The sequence below is a fragment of the Apium graveolens genome, chromosome 1 (genome assembly GCF_009905375.1).
Source record: "Apium graveolens cultivar Ventura chromosome 1, ASM990537v1, whole genome shotgun sequence".
In the NCBI taxonomy this organism is placed as follows: domain Eukaryota; kingdom Viridiplantae; phylum Streptophyta; class Magnoliopsida; order Apiales; family Apiaceae; genus Apium; species Apium graveolens.
This window is the reverse complement of record NC_133647.1, coordinates 204,645,093-204,664,069: the sequence shown is the minus strand read 5'-3', so window position 1 is coordinate 204,664,069 and position 18,977 is coordinate 204,645,093. Positions and strand designations below refer to the sequence as shown.

Here is an 18,977-nt window from a genome sequence, read left to right as displayed (position 1 = left end):
CACAATCCTATTGTGGTAACTTAGTTAAGTCAAACCCAAAAGTCTAAAAAGTATCATATACTTCAACACGCCATCCCACGATAAATGGGAGTACTTCGCTCTGGCGAACCCACTCCTTATCGATCTAGGGGTTAACGCGTTGGACATATTGGAAGGCATCTAAACAACTTAACATAAATACTAGGTTTTTGTTAGTATTATAACGATCATGATCCCATCATAAAGAGATTCCCAATTTTTCCTTGACTAAAATACTTCAAATCAATACTCGTCAATGGTTTGATTTCCAAGTAGTGGAGGAGTCACACCGGTCTCGCTTAAAACCCACAACCTTACAAGTTCAAGGAACCCGTTGTTGACAAAATCGTCCTATGTCGGAAATAAAGAAGATTTGTATTTCATTCCATGTTTCATACACGAGAATCTCATAATCGTTTGTAAATTTTAATCTTTAGTCGTCACAGATTTTATCATGTTTAGCAGGCATGGCCTGGGTGACGTATCTAATATATACATTAATACATGATTAATCTAATTAAAGCATGCATCATTAACTATTTTATACATACATTTATACATCAATATGTAAAGTCCGGTATGTAAATATGCTTGGTTATCGCCTTTATCCTATGTGATCCTTTCAAGCTAATGAAAGGATCAGGGTCAATCTATGGTGAAAAATATAAATATAATTACAAGTCTTCATTCTTCTTATCTTGATTGTTGCTTCTCTTCTGGATCATGCCTCCTTGAAGTACATTACATTAAAACAACCTATATTAATGTACTTACATAAGAAAACTCGAGTTACATTTGAGGTTAAATAGTTACAAGAATAATGAAAACGACATGCAAGTCGTATTTATAAAACCATAACCATAAATTTTAATCTAAAGGTCTTAAGGCCATAACCAGCACCATACTTAAGTAAAAAAATAAAGAACTTAGGAAAAACAAAATATAGCGGGGGTCCGGGGGCGGCTGCCCCCGGGCAGGGTCCAGGGCGCCAGACCCCGGCTGGGGTCGAGCTGCCAGGTCAACTCGAAAAAGAATTTTTTAATTTCGGAAGACCAGTCTAGTACAGAAATCTCAATTTCAGAACTAAAGATCATATCTTAACCAGCCTCAGCCACTACTGCACCTAATACAGTATCAACGGATAATGCACAAATCCATCAACGGATAAATCCATCAACGGATACATCCATAAACTGATAAGTCCATCAACGGATAAATCTATAAACTGATAAATCCATCAACGGATAAAATTATCAACGGATAAATCCATCAACTGATAAATCCATTAACTGATAAACAATTATGTGAATCAACGGAAGACTGGTCTAGTACAGAAATCTCAATTTCAGAACTACAGATCATATCGGAACCAGTCTCTACCCCTACTGCATCATATGCAGTTTCAGAAGTATGTATCATATACATACTAATCATTCCCCGTAGAACAGATCATGTCAATACACCATCTGTCCAACACTTTAGATCACTATCTTCAAACCAGACATCAAGCATAACATACAAATCGCACACTGATCAGTCATGGAAAAATATTACGTGCTAGTATCATCATATACGTAAATATCATGTGAATATACAGAAAACTCTATATAACAGCTCATCGTAAATCAACATAACAGCATGCATATTAAATCTCACACATAAACGGTATCACATACATACATGGAAGATCTGATTCATGCTTAATATATTGAAAAATAGTCAAAACACGTAACCAAATTATCTCATTATACACATAGCTCTGATACCATTGTTAGGGATTCGAGCATTAAAACACAGCAGAAAAATAATATTTTTCGAATCCCTACCGCAAGATCTATGTATAATGACTGGATAATTATGGAAAATAGATGTTTACCTTAATATAATTATCCTTCTGATTGTAATGGACGTTCTGATTCTTGATGAACCATAACAACCCTCCTTTTAGAGATCTGTTGTCCAAGGTATCGACACGAACGACTGATCGTCCAACAATCACCGAAGCCGGTACTAGCCGATTTGGTTGCCACTTTCTCTCTCTACCCTCTCCAAAATGTAGAGCTGCTAGGGTTTTTCTCTAAATACGTGATACAACCTTTTTCACCCTAAAAATATACATCTTAATTCATATATAGGGGAGAAAGAGGATTAATGCGTAACCCTAAACCTAATGGGCTTCTAAAAGATCCATTCTGATTTTTGGATTTATATTATTATTAGATTCGAATTCTAATATATATACAATTAATCAAGTCTCACTCAATTAATTTAATAATTAAATTCGAACTAATAATAATAAAAATATTTAAATTCATAATTTAAATAATACTCCGTTTTAAACATTCTTTGTGTGTGACCCTTTAGGTTATTATTACGTTGGCAATAATTTTATTTTCCAATAATGAAATTATAAACAATTAGTGGCATCTAGTAATACATCATTGCTCCCCAAGTAATAATAATAATTGGTGATTCAATTAAACCTTTCGTGAATAATGTATAATGTAATATAACCCCTTTAGCCTTATATTATATATCAAACTCGAGGCATGCATTGTGTCATCCTCTGCTAACGTTTAATTCTTCTTTCCTTGATCAATGAGTAAAATACTAAACAAATCAGTATTTGAGCACGACCATGCATTTTATAGTCTTACTCAATCAAGAGGCCAATAATATCACTCATTTATAATAGGATGGCTAAATCCCATCTAGATCATTCATATTTCTCATATAATTCATATTATACCCAATATCTACTTTTATGATTACCCGATCAAGGAAAACTTTCAATAGTAACAAAGTATATTAATTTTCGTATAGAAATATAATGAATTCAGGTCTAAGGACCAATACATCATTATCACTGTAAGATTAACTTATGACACTTTAAACATGTGGTATCTCACAATGGGTCAATCCAGCACCATGTATTTAATACATGTGCCTGTGTTTTGACTTTAATATCACCATACCTATGATCTATGAGATGCGATCATCAGTCAACAAATACACTAGTCTCAACGTATTTATTATCGTCCCTTAACAATAATACTTGACTAGGGACCTTTAGAAATATCAATACTATTCTCATAATCTCATTTCTAAGTGACGTACTTAGAGATATAGATTTACATATCATATTCCAAGGACATTTATTAATCTAACATTTTATCGCAGAAAATAAAGATGTAATAAATTACTAAAGAATAATCCATAGAATCATAATTAATAATCCAAATATTTCATAATATAAACATAATAGTGTTGTCTCTAGGGCACAAACACTAACAATAATTGCATGTGTTGACAATTATTATCATAATGAGATTTGGTAATAATTGTATGGGTAGAAAATTATTATTATAATCAGATTAAGTATGTCTTGTTTACAAATTTTCTAATGATTATATATACATTGTATTATTGATAATTGTTTGGATTAATAATACAAATTGGGACGTGGGTTTTTTGCGCACGTCATGTTTGTTATGTATGCGTACTCCATATTGGTACAATTAAATCTCGAATATGTGTGTGTTTTCTCCAAACAAGTGGTAGCAAGAGCCAAGGTTCGAGTTTTGATGAATTGGGTTGGAGGAAAGATCGAGGTTCAATTGGTATGGTGGAGGCCGTTGACGAATTTGCTTAAAAAGTTATGTGCGGTATGACAGTTGACTTGCATTGTGAATTAATTCATTTGGACTCGAGATATATAATGGAAAGGATCATTGCAATATCAATGGTTTGATGGTTTATCAACCAGGTGAAGAATTTGGATGATACTCGTGATGTTTTTCAAAAGAGGCTGAAGGATTATGAAAGTAAGGATCAGGTGACTCAATGGTGAAATGAGGCACTCGTGATTGATACACGTGTGTTTGTGGATGATTATACCGTTATGATGAAGAACGGTAGTTTGGAGGTCACTATACGGGTTTTGATAATTCTCAAAAGTTGGAAGAACGAGATGAAGGGATTCTTGTTCGAAGGGAAACATTGGCGAACAGACGTCGATGGCTTAAGATGACCATTAATTTGGTTGTGAAATCGTATTGGGATGAAGGAGACGATTGTTGCGTTTAGAACCAATATGTGATATGGGTTTGGTGATACAAGACATAATTTCATTGGATAATATTTGTATGTGTTTACAATTATTATCAAAATGAGATTGGCTAATAACTGTATGAATAGATAATTATTATTATAATCAGATTAGGTATATATTGTTAGCTAAGTTTGTAATGGATATATATACATAATCATGTTATTATTTTGATGTATGCTTAAGAGATGTAGTTGTCTTAGGTATCGTGCATGATATGTTTATGCATTAGTTGGCTCAAGTATCAGTTTCAGACATCATTGAGGTGTTGTGTATTGATTGTATTATTGATAATTATTTTATTAATAATACAAGTTGGAACGTGGATTTTTCGCGTCATGTAAGTTTTGTGTGCGTACTCCGTATTGATATAATTGAATCTCAAATATGTGTGTTTCCTCCTGACATCTCTTTGTTCAACTTGTACTTTCGAATAACTGTAAGTTAAATCAAATAGTTTTTTAAGGTTCAACCATCTCTAGATGAAGACATGTACATAATAGATTTGTTGATTACTAGTGAAACATTGTTAGTTATCCTTTCTATAATCATGTTATTGGAAGTTACCCACATTTTAGTTTTAACATAGTCAACAGTATGGACAGGGGCATTACTTGTCATGAACTTTTGAAAGATATGAATTTATTTTCTTTGAACGTCTCCAAGCTCTGTAATTTGAGGAGCCTTGAAGTTTATCGGTGTTGTCCAAGGAATGAGGGAACAATGAATACATAATGTCTTGATAAGTGATTCTTCTTGCAACCACAAGATTTGTTTCTCAACCATGATTACCAGTCCGGATCTCTCATTTTCTTGACGCACCAAACAAAAATATTAAAGGCTTTTTAAAAAGAAAACAGGAAAATCTGAGATGTTCTTGGATAAGAGGAAAAGATACGGCTTAGAAAGATTGTATCAATATTTGGTTTGAAGAAGACTACTTTTAGTTCAATTACATACTCGTGGTTCTGATAGATAAAGACATAAAGATTGATAAACAGATTTATGATAAAGAATGGGTAGAAACAGTCTCCCTACTTTCAGGGTAGGCGCATAATTGTTATTATTTTACCCTTCACATCCCCCGATCTATGCGGGTTATACTAGGTACGTTTGATTTGGTTTAATGTGTAGAAAACATTATAATTAAGTAGGTACGTTTGATTTAGTTTAATGTGTAGAAAGCATTCACTATAATAAAAACGTTAATAGACATCAGTTATTGACTGTTGTGAAAGATGCAAAAAACCGATGTCTATGTGGGTGTAGTAAAAGGTCCTTATTTTTCACATCGATTTTGGACCGATGTGAAAAATAATATTATACATCATTTCTAGATAAATAACCGATGTATTAGATATACTAAGACATCGGTTAGTAATCGATGTGAAAAACAAGAAATGATATCAATATTGCCTATACAACAACACTTTCATAAATTAAAATGATGTATTAGACATATAAGACATTGGTCATTAACTGATGTCTGTGGTTACATATTTACCTATTATATATATACATTAAAATACCAAAAACTAAAACAAGCAAAATGAATCACATCTAAATAACCACAACTTTCATTTTTATTATCAAACTAATACAAAGTATTCAAATATACATCATTGACAAAATCAAAAACATAATTCTCAAATCTAAACATTATCAAGTCCTTAATCACAACGATTTCTATGAGGTGATGTCTATTGATCATTTTCTTGTAGTGGTACCTCATCAACAATAAAGCGAATGTCATATTTTTTGACAATAGCTTGAATCTGAAATAGTATTACAAATAAAATGCTTGTATGAGTCCATTACGCATAAATGACTGGTTAAACAATGAAAGCAAAGCAAAAGATAAAATAACTTTATCAAAATAACTAGCTGGAGGTGGAATCACGCCTCCTGCCCCAATGACCGGCTTTACAACAAAGGCAGCAATCTGATAGAAATTATAGTGAAGTCAGCCAAAAAACATTTATTCTTTGTATTATATTATGATGACCTAAATAGGGGTTAGATACCGTCTCTGGTCCCTATTTTAGGATAAGCTCTTCCCAGTAGTTGGCTAACCTTGTTGAGAAATCTTCTTTTGTCTCACCTAGATAACGAATAATATTACAGTTATAGATGGAATAAAAGAATCATGTAAATAAAAAACTAAATTAAGTAAATTTTCATATACCTGGAAGATGATATCTCCAGTAATCGGGTAATAAACTTTTCTTATTTGGCCTTCCACGTGCATTGTTATAATACCAAACTAGCTTCACCTACAGTAAAAATTTAGTTTTAAAGCTCAAATAATAGCTTCTCTCTCAAAGGGTTCAAGATTTAAACTTTTAAAAAAATGTACATGGTTTCAAATGTACATGCCACCTGCCTCCATTCTGCCATCTTTCCCTCTTTGATAGATCTCCTTCTATAAAAACGATTAGAATTACACACTGTTGTGTAATAGTTACTAACACTTTCTTCAGTGTATGGTTATCTATTTGTTATTGCTTCTATTTCATTAATACAAATGAAATGCAAACTTCCATCTAGGAAGTTGTTATGCTAAATGTAAGATAAAAACTACATTAATTCACAAGACAATAATACCACCTGGGTATCATTGGTTTCTGAACCACTATTTGTGAAGAATACTTTTGACATCTTAGTAGTAGTAAACATTTCCAGAAGCTCCTTTGCGAGATCATGCAAAATTCGGACAGAAAATTAACTATGGTTAGAAAGCATGGTTAGAAACTTGAAAGTCATGCTTTACAAGGGATCAATAAGCAAACCAGTGTCGCTATTATTCAACGATTCCAAAAGGAATGATAAAATGGAAGGGTGCTAAGTTGTTTTGTTGTAGTATCAACCAAGCGAGGTTCACTCCTACCTGAAACTGATAGTTGCAGAAATATGTAAATTCTAAAGGATAGAACGTGTAAGTTCCAAATCTAAGTAGAAGAAGTATATGTGAAAGGCATATGTCATAGCCTATTTATTTATTCGAGGATTCAACTCAACTCAAATAAGAATGTAACAAGTAAATAATGGATCTACCGTCAAAGAGATCTCACAAAGTAACATCTGTCAAAGGATTCAGAAACAATGTTCATCTACAGACTTGATGAATTACTTCACTGGAAGAAGCTCAAGAAATTGATCAAGCCTCGGTGATATAAATCAAGATTGTGGATTTAATCAAGTGACAGAGATCTTGTTAGGGTATCAAAGAATTACAGGGATATAATCTGAAGAAAATCAAGTGATCAAAGTTAAGACATGAAGAAACGTCACGGAAGTTAGTCACTCATGAACCAGACAGTACATCGAGTGTCAACATTGAAGTGGTGGAATTGATTCATAATTTTCAGTGATTTTCAGAAGAATGGTTGCTGTTCAAGAGTAGTATTAATTCTCTATTAATTAATTAAGTCATATAATTTAATTAAGAAAATAAATTAAATCTGCAAAGATTAATTTATTGATTAATTGAATTAATTGATTAATTAATTCTGAATTAATATTAAGAATTTTCAGAATTATAATTGAATTAAAATCAGTTTTAATTCAGTAAGATAATTGAGATTGAACTGGCATGACAATCCAGATTATCATACCGAAAGTTCTATTAGTTCAACAGATTGTCATGCCAGGCCATTTAGGATTGTCTCACCGAAAGTTCTACTGGAAGGAAAATTGTCTTGCCAGTTCAGTTTGATAATGTTGTTAGTTCATTCAATAGTCTCACCGAAAGTCATGGTGGTTCAGCAGATTGTCTTGCTAGCTCAACAAATTGTCTCACCGATTGTCTCGCCAGTTCAGTTAATTTATGTTGATTGAATTATAAAAGACAGAAGAAGCAGAAGACTATCAACACTTCAACAACTCAAGAACAGAAAAGAAAAGCAGCCGGATAACAAAATATTTTATCTCTCTCTGCTGAATTCAAGATCATCAATTTCTAGTTTTAAAAGTTAAATCCAAACCACTAGAACTCATTCTCTTGTTCTTGTGTAACTATCTAGCGGATCAAAATCCCTAGAACTTAATCTCAAATTGCTTTTAGCATTTGATATTTTTTATTGCAAAATAGAAAAAGTTCATGTCGAATTTATTCTAGATTTGTGATAATTAATTTGAGATTAATACCTTGTAATCGATACCGTTGTTATAACACCTTTCAAGTTTAATAATATTTTTATTTAACTTGAATTTTGTTTCACTTTTTTATTCCACATTAAATTCGATTATTCGGTATAGTTTGTATTCAACCCCCCCTTCTACAAACATATTGGGACCTAACAATTGCTATCCGAGCCTTCTGATTAACGAACAAATTAAGATCCTAGACTTTTGTGATTTTTCAACTCCTTGAATTTTTATTTCTTCAAAAATTCATAATAAATTCACAAAAAGTTGGAACCGTTAAAATTCCACTTTTCGATAAAGAAAATTATATTATGTGGAAGAAGAAGATGATCTTATTTTTACAAGTTGCAAATCCCAAATATCTGAACTTATTAAATAAGGTTCCAAAAACTCTGATGGTTATTGAACCAGAGGTGAGAGAAGATGATGTTGTAATTACCAAAGTTAGAACCTATGCAAAAGAGCCTGAGGATTTTACTCCTGCTTAAAAGGAAGAAGCCTTCTTGGATGCCAGCCTTCAATTAATTTTAGTTGATTCCCTTGATCCCTTGATAAACAGACATGTGATGAACTGTAAAAATTCCAAACATATCTGGGAAACTATTGAGGTGATCAATGAAGGCACAGAGGAAGTTAGAGATCCTAACCTCTGAGTATGAACATTTTCAATCCAATCCAGGAGAAGGAATTACTGAAGTGTTTGAGATGTACAATACATTGATCAACAACCTGAACATAAATGAAAAATATTATTCATTCAGGGAGGTCAACAAAAAGTTCCTTTTAACACTGCCAACTCATCTTGAACATAGAATCATTGCCATAAGAGAAGCAAGAGATCTGAGTGAGATTTCTTTGGAGAGGCTCTATGGTGTGTTAAAAACCTATGAGTTGGAGCAGATTCAGCAGAAGGAAGTCTACGGGAAAGGTAGAATGGTCAGCACGTCTATTGCTCTAGTAGCTGAAGGTCAACAATAATAACATCAACAACAACAACAACAATCTCAACAGTCAGAGAGAATGGTACAGTCTTCCAAGGCTGAGGAAAATGTGATAGTAGCAGAATATGATCCTCCTACTACAAATCAATCCAGTGATGATTTTTACTCCTTGGAAGAGCTGGAGTAATTGGAAGATGAGTCGATGGCCCAAATTGTCAAGAGATTCTCCAATGTCAGATTCAAGAGGAATCCCAAGTTCAAATACAAGTCCATCTACAACAGATTTCAGACAGGTGGATCTTCATCCTCTAACACCAGTAGTGGTGGATACAAAACATGGATGGTTGATCGGAGCACCATTCGATGCTATAACTGCAATGAGTTGGGACACTTTGCCACAGAATGCAGGAAGCCAAAGCAAGTAAGGAGGAACTCTTATGATTCAAATCAGAAGAGTAACTCTGAAAGGGCTTACCTGGCAAAGGGAAGAAGCTGGGACGATACTGATAGTGAAGATGAAGAAGATGGAAATCTTACTCTTATGACTATTGATGGAAAAACTTCATCGTCAAGAAAAGAGGTAAAATTTACTGATGCTGAATTAGTTTATCATCTAGGAGGTTCCTTAGATTGTGCTCATCGTGATAATGAAATGTTAAGTCAACAGATCAAAGACCTTGAGAAAGAGGTCAATGAATTAAGACTTGTGCACATTAATCAAGATAAGTTAAAAGAACAAGTATCTTTTCAAGAGAATAGAGTTCACTGTTATAGACAACTCGAAACTATTCTCAAAGACAAGATCACCGGTTTTGAGACTAAGGTTAGAGCTTACTTTAATTCTTGTTCGAAGGCTAAAGAGTTCTACAGTAAGCAAGCTGTTAATCAAACATCTGGAATAGGTTTTGATTACTATGCTGCTATTGGAGAATTAGGCATAAACTCCCCTCCTCATGTCTGTGCTAAAGGTAGGGAAGTACCTCATGTGCTTAAGGGTGTTGATGAACCCCTCTATAAAAGATCAATTGATGAACCATTTGATACGACCTCCTCTATTATTCAAGAAGAAATACATGCTGAAGATCTTGCTAATGAGAAGGTTATTTCTAAGCCAAGTGTGTCAAAAGTTCCAGTCAAAGTTGTGAAAGCAACTGAGACTAACTCAGACACACATGAGTTGGATAACAAAAATGCCATGTCTACCATGCAAAATTTGCTTGTTGTTAATCCCTCTCATAAAACATGTGGTATTCCTAATTGTATTTCTTGTGCTTTTAATTTGATGTATGCTTATTTTAATGGTAAGCATGTTTCTAGTGATAAGACTACTCCTCGTCAGCATGTGAATAATAGGAAGCATGATAGGTCTAAGACTGCTAGTCCTTCTAAGGCTAGAAAGGAGACATTTGTGCCTAAGCCTAAACAGATTTTTGTTAAGGCTGTTTACAAGGTCAAATGTCCAGTCATTGAGAAAGTTGAGAACATTAAAGTTAAAAATGTTGTTTTGCCTGACAAAGGCCAATTCTACAAGTATGCCGGACCCAACCAAGTTTGGGTTCCGAAGAAGGTCTAATCCATTTGTAGTGCAGGGCAGTAAACAGGTGGAACCGGTAGTGTGAATTCTTGACAGTGGATCATCAAGACATATGACCGGAGATAGAGCCCTGCTATCAAATGTGGTTGAGAAAGCTGGCCCAGTGGTTACCTTTGGAGATAACAGCAAAGGTTTAACTGAGGGATATGGCTGTTTGCAAACTGGTAATGTTATCATTGAACTTGTAAATATTTTCTGTATTTTTTCTATATTTATATAATTTTTATTTGTATTTTCTATAATTGTAAATATTGTTTGAGGTAGTACAGTTGTTAGGAGTTAACAATTGTATGTTATATGAAATTGAATGCTGATATCTTTTTGATAGATAATTGGTATTTAATTCATTGATATCTTATGTTAATATTTTAAATAGTATGCAATATAATTATTGGTATCTAAAGTACTTGACAAGTATCGGTCAATGATATATTGTTAATATTATGTTACAGATAATTGTGAGCTTTTAACATGAATGAGAATTACTTAGACTTTACCCTAAGTGATCAATGCTTTAACAAAAACTCATTCATATTGAAAGACAAAATCTCTCTTTATCTTCTTAATACTGCTAGGTCATCAATCTGTGTCTTATCAAATCATTTATCTTTTTAGGCATAAAAACAGACTTGTGCACTCGAACAGTTTTAAGAATAAATCAAACTTCTTTCTACATTAGTGATTTCTTATTTCATGTAAAATCTTTTGAAATCACTATTGTACATCATTTCTCTCAAAAGATTAAATATATAATTTTCATTCATTATAGATCTTAAGTACATTTTATCTATATATTGCCATATATTCTATGATACAGGTTCAGTCTCCAATGGCTTTCTTTCATTGACAGTCATGAGGTTGAAAACCCACAACGTCTATCCCAGACTGTAAAGATAAACACAAAAATAGAACCAACCAACACTCTATTACCACTAAAATGAAGTATGAATGAGCATGAGGGAGATAGTGCCTTAGTGCACCACATAAGGAAGGTTCTGAAGTCAACTCGGCAGCTCTGTCTCCTACAAAGATGAGTAGTATTTAAACCGAGACAACTGCTAGCTCCCATACATCTTCTCAAAAAGATGTAATGGCTGAAAAGACACAAAAACAGTTACTAGATTCATCCTCTCAACAGGGTGCGTTTATTGAAATTTGCCTGTCGGCCAGGGTATCCGATGTAGTGTCACCACCTCAAATATAAAGAATTCTTGATGCACAAGAAAAGGTTACACACACAAAGGATGAGTTGACAGAAATAAGAGTTTCGACCATTTTAAGGTCAGATTCGATTGTTCAAGGTTCTTTAATGGACCAATTACCTTTACAGGTGTTAGGAGAGGATACTGATCTAATAGCCATCTGTCAGTGGTCAGTGTCTACCTCCCCAGGCTTAAATCCCCTGGATGCATCTGCGGATAGTGCATCTGACATAGGCGCAGATCGGCAACTTGTTGACAATGATTCAGATATTACCTGATGAGTCACAAGGAAATGTCTTCATAGACATTAGAAGGGAATTTTGATCTTTATGCTAAATTCGTTGGATCATTGTTTACCTTCCCAGAATTCAAATCTGGAACCCTAAAAGAGAAACTAGCAACTTGTAGATTATGACTCAGATTCATCTGACGAGTTTAACAAGGATGGGGATTTGCGAACTCCCATTGCACCACCTGTGACCTCCTTAAGGATGGCTAAGGTGATTTTCCTTGCAGGTACAGCTGAATTTTGGAGCTATGAGAGGAGTGATACACTTGTGAGAATGAGTGTAAACACGAGTGGAGAGAAGAGTGAAATACATGTGAGGTACACTAAATAGAATCACACACTCACGGTGAGGAAGAAAGAGAAACTACTTGTTATTTCTTTTCCAACCAAGTGAAATATGAGAACTCCTTCAGACAACAGAATACATTCCTTCTCTAAGGGGGAGATAAAAGCTTAATTATTAGTTTGGAGGATTCCTCAACTAAGGGGGAGAAATAACAGGGAGGAAGAAAAAGGTAAAGAATATGTACACTACACCACACCATTGTTGTTTGTAACTACGAATCCTATTGTACGGGAGAGGTGGTAAACAAAAGGTGATTTCCTTTAAAGTAGTTGATTCTCATAGGGGGAGAAACAAGAGAGATATGTGCTTCTCAACAGGAAATGTGGTTGTACAAAAGAAGATGAAACTACTTGAAGATATATTCAGTCTAGAGGAACATCTATTTGGAATCTGGAAAATGTTAAATATACTCCAGAACTTTTCTGCTATTTACTTTGCATTTCTGTTTAGATCTTTTTCTTATTTGTTAGTTGAGTTATCCTCTAGGTATTTGTTGTTATTATCTAACAAACAAATATGGGGAGATTGAAAGGCATATGTCATAGCCTATTTGTTTATTCGAGGATTCAACTCAACTCAAATAAGAATGTAACAAGTAAACAGTGGATCTACCGTCAAAGAGATCTCACAAAGTAATATCTGTCAAAGGATTCAGAAATAATGTTCATCTACAGACTTGAGGAATTACTTCACTGGAAGAAGCTCAAGAAATTGATCAAACCTCAGTGATATAAATCAAGATTGTGGATTTAATCAAGTGACAGAGATCTTGTTAGTGTATCAAAGAATTACAGGGATTTAATCTGAAGAAAATCAAGTGATCAAACTCAAGACATGAAGAAACGTCACGGAAGTTAGTCACTCATGAACCAGACAGTACATCGAGTGTCAACATTGAAGTGGTGGAGTTGATTCATAATTTTCAGTGATTTTCAGAAGAATGGTTGCTGTTCAAGAGTAGTATTAATTCTCTATTAATTAATTAAGTCATATAATTTAATTAAGAAAATAAATTAAATCTGCAAAGATTAATTTATTGATTAATTGAATTAATTGATTAATTAATTCTGAATTAATATTAAGAATTTTCAGAATTATAATTGAATTAAAATCAGTTTTAATTCAGTAAGACAATTGAGATTGAACTCGCATGACAATCCAGATTGTCATATCGAAAGTTCTACTAGTTCAACAGATTGTCATGCCAGGCCATTTAGGATTGTCTCACCGAAAGTTCTACTGGAAGGAGAATTGTCTTGCCAGTTCAGTTTGATAGTCTTGCTAGTTCATTCAATAGTCTCACCGAAAGTCATGGTGGTTCAGCAGATTGTCTTGCTAGCTCAACGGATTGTCTCACCGATTGTCTCGCCAGTTCAGTTGATTTATGTTGATTGAATTATAAAAGACAGAAGAAGCAGAAGACTATGAACACTTCAACAACTCAAGAACAGAAAAGAAAAGCAGCCGCAGAACAAAATATTTTATCTCTCTCTGCTGAATTCAAGATCATCAATTTCTAGTTTTAAAAGTTAAATCCAAACCACTAGAAATCATTCTCTTGTTCTTGTGTAACTATCTAGCGGATCAAAATCCCTAGAACTTAATCTCAAATTGCTTTTAGCATTTGATCTTTTTTATTACAAAAATAGAAAAAATTCATGTCGAATTTATTCTAGATTTGTGATAATTAATTTGAGATAAATCCCTTGTAATCGATACCGTTGTTGTAACACCTTTCAAGTTTAATAATATTTTTATTTAACTTGAATTTTGTTTCACTTTTTTATTCCGCATTAAATTCGATTATTCGGTATAGTTTGTATTCAAACCCCCTTCTACAAACATATTGGGACCTAACAATATGCCAAAAATTAACAGGATCAAGAAAAGTAGAGCACCAGAGGGATTTGAGAGGCCAAAAGTAGATACATAAATTGGATACCTAAGGCTGTGCACCAAAGACCAGCAAGAGAGTCAAGATACTTTTTCCCATTTGTGTCATGAACATAGGAACCCTATAAAATCAGTTAACAGTCAATTTACTTAAAAGTGAAACAACTTTTAGCCAATATTTGATGGTTAAACCTGTTAATGGACTTTCGTTGAAACCATGCCAATGTAAACAATGGTTGTTTAATAATAGATTCTTTTACTAGACCATCTATGTGTAAACGAAACATTACACCAAGCTTACCTCGGATTTAGCTATCACACGAGGTTTTTCATCCGTTTGCCACCCAGCAGTAAAAGGCGCCAACAAACCATGTTCCTTATATTTGATGATTACAGGGGATTTAGTAAAAGATTATATGTAATATGTACGCCCAATTATCTCTTTCAAGCACATCACACTTTAGGAAGATGCATGATCGACTATAAAGATTTAAACATTGTGCGCTTCAGAAAGGGTTTACAAGCTATGAGATTGGCAATTGTTGAGGTATTTAGCCCCTTTTATGCTAATTGTTGGTCACCCTTCATACTTCAACTTTTTTGAAGAATAAAATCTCACCCTTTTAATCACATACATGCAAAAGGATAGGTAAACACTAAACACCATAGGAATAATGATAATTAGTTGAATTCTAAATGCAAAAACCCGAGCATTAATAACTTAAAAACATCTCCATCTTTGTTCTTTAGGTTGCACATAAAAAGTGATATTCATCAAAGTTATCAAATCTTAAGGAACCACAACATTTTCCATCTGATTTCATTGATTTATCATATTTTTCTACAACTTAACGAACTCCTTATTACAGGTTACCAAGCTATTTATTAGGCTTCTTTTTACTCTTAACATCTAAACACTGTTTCTGCAATTCTTCACTTGTTATACTCAGATGGAAAGAGAAATTGTAACTTATAATCCCTACCCTCTTTGGCTACTATATTTTGGACCCCAAACAGGATGAATTGAAAAAACTGAAAAACTAAAGTAGTTAAGAGACACAATTGAAAGAGCCTATTTATTAGTATAGCAGCAACTATATAGCTAATTATACGAAAAATGTAATGAAAGTTGAACAAAATATAGAGATTGTGTACCACTGATCATCACGGATATCCTTCTGCATGGAAGAATCTGAAGCAATTTGCCTAGCCATTGTAATACCACAAGCCTGTGATAATCTTGTGGAAGCTGCAGCAGCCTGCCAACAAGGAATTAACACCGAATAAATATAGGTTCCATGGACGCACGCTAGAAAAACCGAATAAATATAGATGCAAGGTTCAGCAGAAATACAAGTACTACAACACATTCGAATTGGTAAACGATCACAAAGTTTTCTTTGTTATAAACACATGAACTAGGGATACAAAATAATTACATCACAACAAGACTGTAGAGCTGTACTTATCACTGCTATCTCTCCAACACATTCAAATGAATAATCTGCTCCTCCATCAAAACCCCACATCAAATTTCAAAACCCCAAATACAAAAACAACAAAAAACCCACATGAAAAAAACAATCAAGAACCAAATTCAAGCAACCCATTCCACAGAAAGAAAGAATTAAAAACCGAAAATTGAATTTTGAAAAGAAATTAGAATTACACTTACTAATTACAGCAGATTCGAATTAGGGTTCAACCTCCTTTGCACAAATCGACCAATGTTCAACCTCCTTTGCACAAATCGACCAAAACTTGCAGCTAATCGGCCATTTCAGTTGAAAGTTAGGGTTCAATTACTTGAAATCTAGAATTCAAATTAGGGGTTTCAAACATACATCTCTAATTAAGGTAGTATAAAATAGGGTTTCAATTTAGAAGGCTGAGAGTGAGTGAGAGAGAATCGGGAAAGAGAAGGAGATGAAGGAGAGAGTCGGGTGAGAGAGAAGAAAGAAGTAGTGAAGGAGATGAAGGAGATGAAGAGAGAATCGGGTTTCTAAGGGGGACATGTTTTTAGCAAAGAGGGGCGAAATATTTTTATTAAGGGGTTGTTTCCGTGTATTTTTTAAAAAGTACTTTAAACATCAGTTTTGATTTTAACTGAGGTAAAAACTGGTCTTTAACAACATTTTTAACATCGGTCTTTAATGACAGCGATGTCTATGAGGTGATGTTTATTTGGCTTTTTCTTGTAGTGATTATAATTAAGTAGCCGTTGTAGGAAGAAATGCTCTATGATTTGCTCTATGAAAAGAAAATGATTTATTCTGAATACATGCTTAAATGTTAAGGTTATGCTCAGCCATGCACACCTTGATAACATAAAACAGATTGGTCCCCTCATACAAATTTAGAACATAAGAGAAATGGAAAAGATAAAAATGACTCAACTACTCTAAGCTGTAAATACTAGAGTAATAAGAGTAACTTTATTATGAAAGTAAATATCGAGCTTGATGATCCTGATGCCTTCTTGCTTCTTCTTTCAATGGTTAATGATTAAAGGGAAGATGAATTATCACTCTCCTCCACTCCTATATAGATTTTCTAGAGAGTGAGGGCATGTGATGCATAATGCATTATTTTGAAAATCTACTTCAGGCTTCTCTCCTTCAACACATGCTTCCTGGTACCAGGGAAATGAATCCTTTTAATGTAATCATTCCAATCTATGGAACCTACATCAAATCCAAACTATTTTCTTTCTTCTTCAGACATGTGGTTCATTAATTCCTCAGTTTTGCTATTATCAAACCTGCATATTTTTAATGTTATAAGTACTTTATGTAATACGGATAAAGGCTCCTTGGTATAATTCAGTAGAGTTTTGAAATCAGAGAGGTACCTTCCCTTAAAGAGCGTGTAGGGTCGATAGAGATTAACCAAGTACTTAACATGTTCCTTTGATTTTCTATTAAGAAGTTCCTGTAGTGCAGACATCTTTTCATTACCCATGGTAGAATTAGTACAGTTCTCCATGTGGGACATCAAGTCCTAGGGTTGTTCACGAATCCAGCTTGTTCGTGAACAAGCTCGAGCTCGACTCGTTAAGAGCTCGTTCGGCTCGGCTCGTTAACGAACTCGAGCTCGAGCTCGAACAGAAAAATGTGTTCGTTAAGCAAATGGAGCTCGAGCCGGGCTTTGGGTTGTTCGGCTCGAGCTCGGCTCGAGCTCGGCTCGGCTCGGCTCGAACTCGCTCGTTAAAATTCAAAAAAATTCTAATATATCCTAAATATTTTTATATATGTATGATTTTTTTTTAAAAATCCGATTTCACTGTATTTTTTTTATCTTCCAACGATCATTTTGCATACCATATACGATATATTTTGACGTGATTTAAAAATTTTATATTTTAGTTTCTAATTTTAAAATGTGGCTTCATAATTATATTTTAGTTAAGATTTTTTTAAAATATTTTTTATCGATCCAACCGTATGGATGTCATAAAATATATATTTTAATGATATAACCAAAGTTTCACATCAAAAATAATTTTATTTGATTTTCTATTTTATGGTGAAGCATTAGTTTGACTATTAACACTAACTAGTGTTTAGTCCGGATTTGTTGTTTCGATTATTTTAAAAATACTTTATATCGATCCAACCGTATGCATGTCATAAAATATATATTTTATTGATATAACAAAAGTTTTAGATCAAAATAATTTTATTTGGTTTGCTATTTTAATAGTCAAACATTAGTTTGACTAGTCTTGGTAACTAATATTTAGTCTTGTATTGGTGTCTCGATTTATTTAAAATTATTTCTAATTGATCCAACCGTATGAATGTCAAAATAAATATATTTTAATGATATAACCAAAGTTTCAAATAAAAATAATTTTATTTGGTTTGTTATTTTAACAGTCAAGTATTAGTTTGACTATTACCGCTAACTAGTGTTTAGTCCTGATTTGTTGTTTTGATTATTTTAAAAATATTTTATATTGATCCAACCGTATGGATGTCATAATATATATATATATTATTAATATAACCAAAGTTATAGATCAAAATAATTTTATTTGGTTTGCTATTTTAACATTCAAACATTAGTTTGACTAAAACTAGTAACTGGTGTTTAGTCATGTATTAGTATCTCGACTTGTTTAAAATTATTTCTAATTGATCTAACCGTATGGATGTCAAAATAAATATATTTGAATGATATAACCAAATTTTCAGATCAAAATAATTTTATTTAGTTTATTATTTTAATAGTCAAGCATTAGTTTGACTATTACCGTTAACTAGTGGTTAGTCCTGATTCGTTGTTTTGATTATTTTAAAAATACTTTATATTGATCCAACCATATGGATGTCATAATATATACATTTTATTGATATAACCAAAGTTACAGATCAAAATAATTTTATTTGGTTTGCTATTTAACAGTCAAACATTAGTTTGACTAGTACTAGTAACTAG

At 33.2% G+C, this 18,977-nt stretch overlaps 1 long non-coding RNA gene across 1 annotated transcript; it reads right to left on the bottom strand.

The window, feature by feature from the left end:
- Positions 1-5,800: 5,800 nt before the first annotated feature.
- LOC141724531 (uncharacterized) lies at positions 5,801-16,530 on the bottom strand. The gene is made up of 8 exons (XR_012576726.1): positions 16,213-16,530; positions 15,693-15,796; positions 14,839-14,913; positions 14,587-14,659; positions 6,734-6,814; positions 6,312-6,399; positions 6,151-6,227; positions 5,801-6,068 (listed from the first exon to the last, which is right to left on the bottom strand). It is a non-coding gene; the product is annotated as an uncharacterized LOC141724531 (long non-coding RNA).
- Between the last annotated feature and the right edge of the window lie 2,447 nt (positions 16,531-18,977).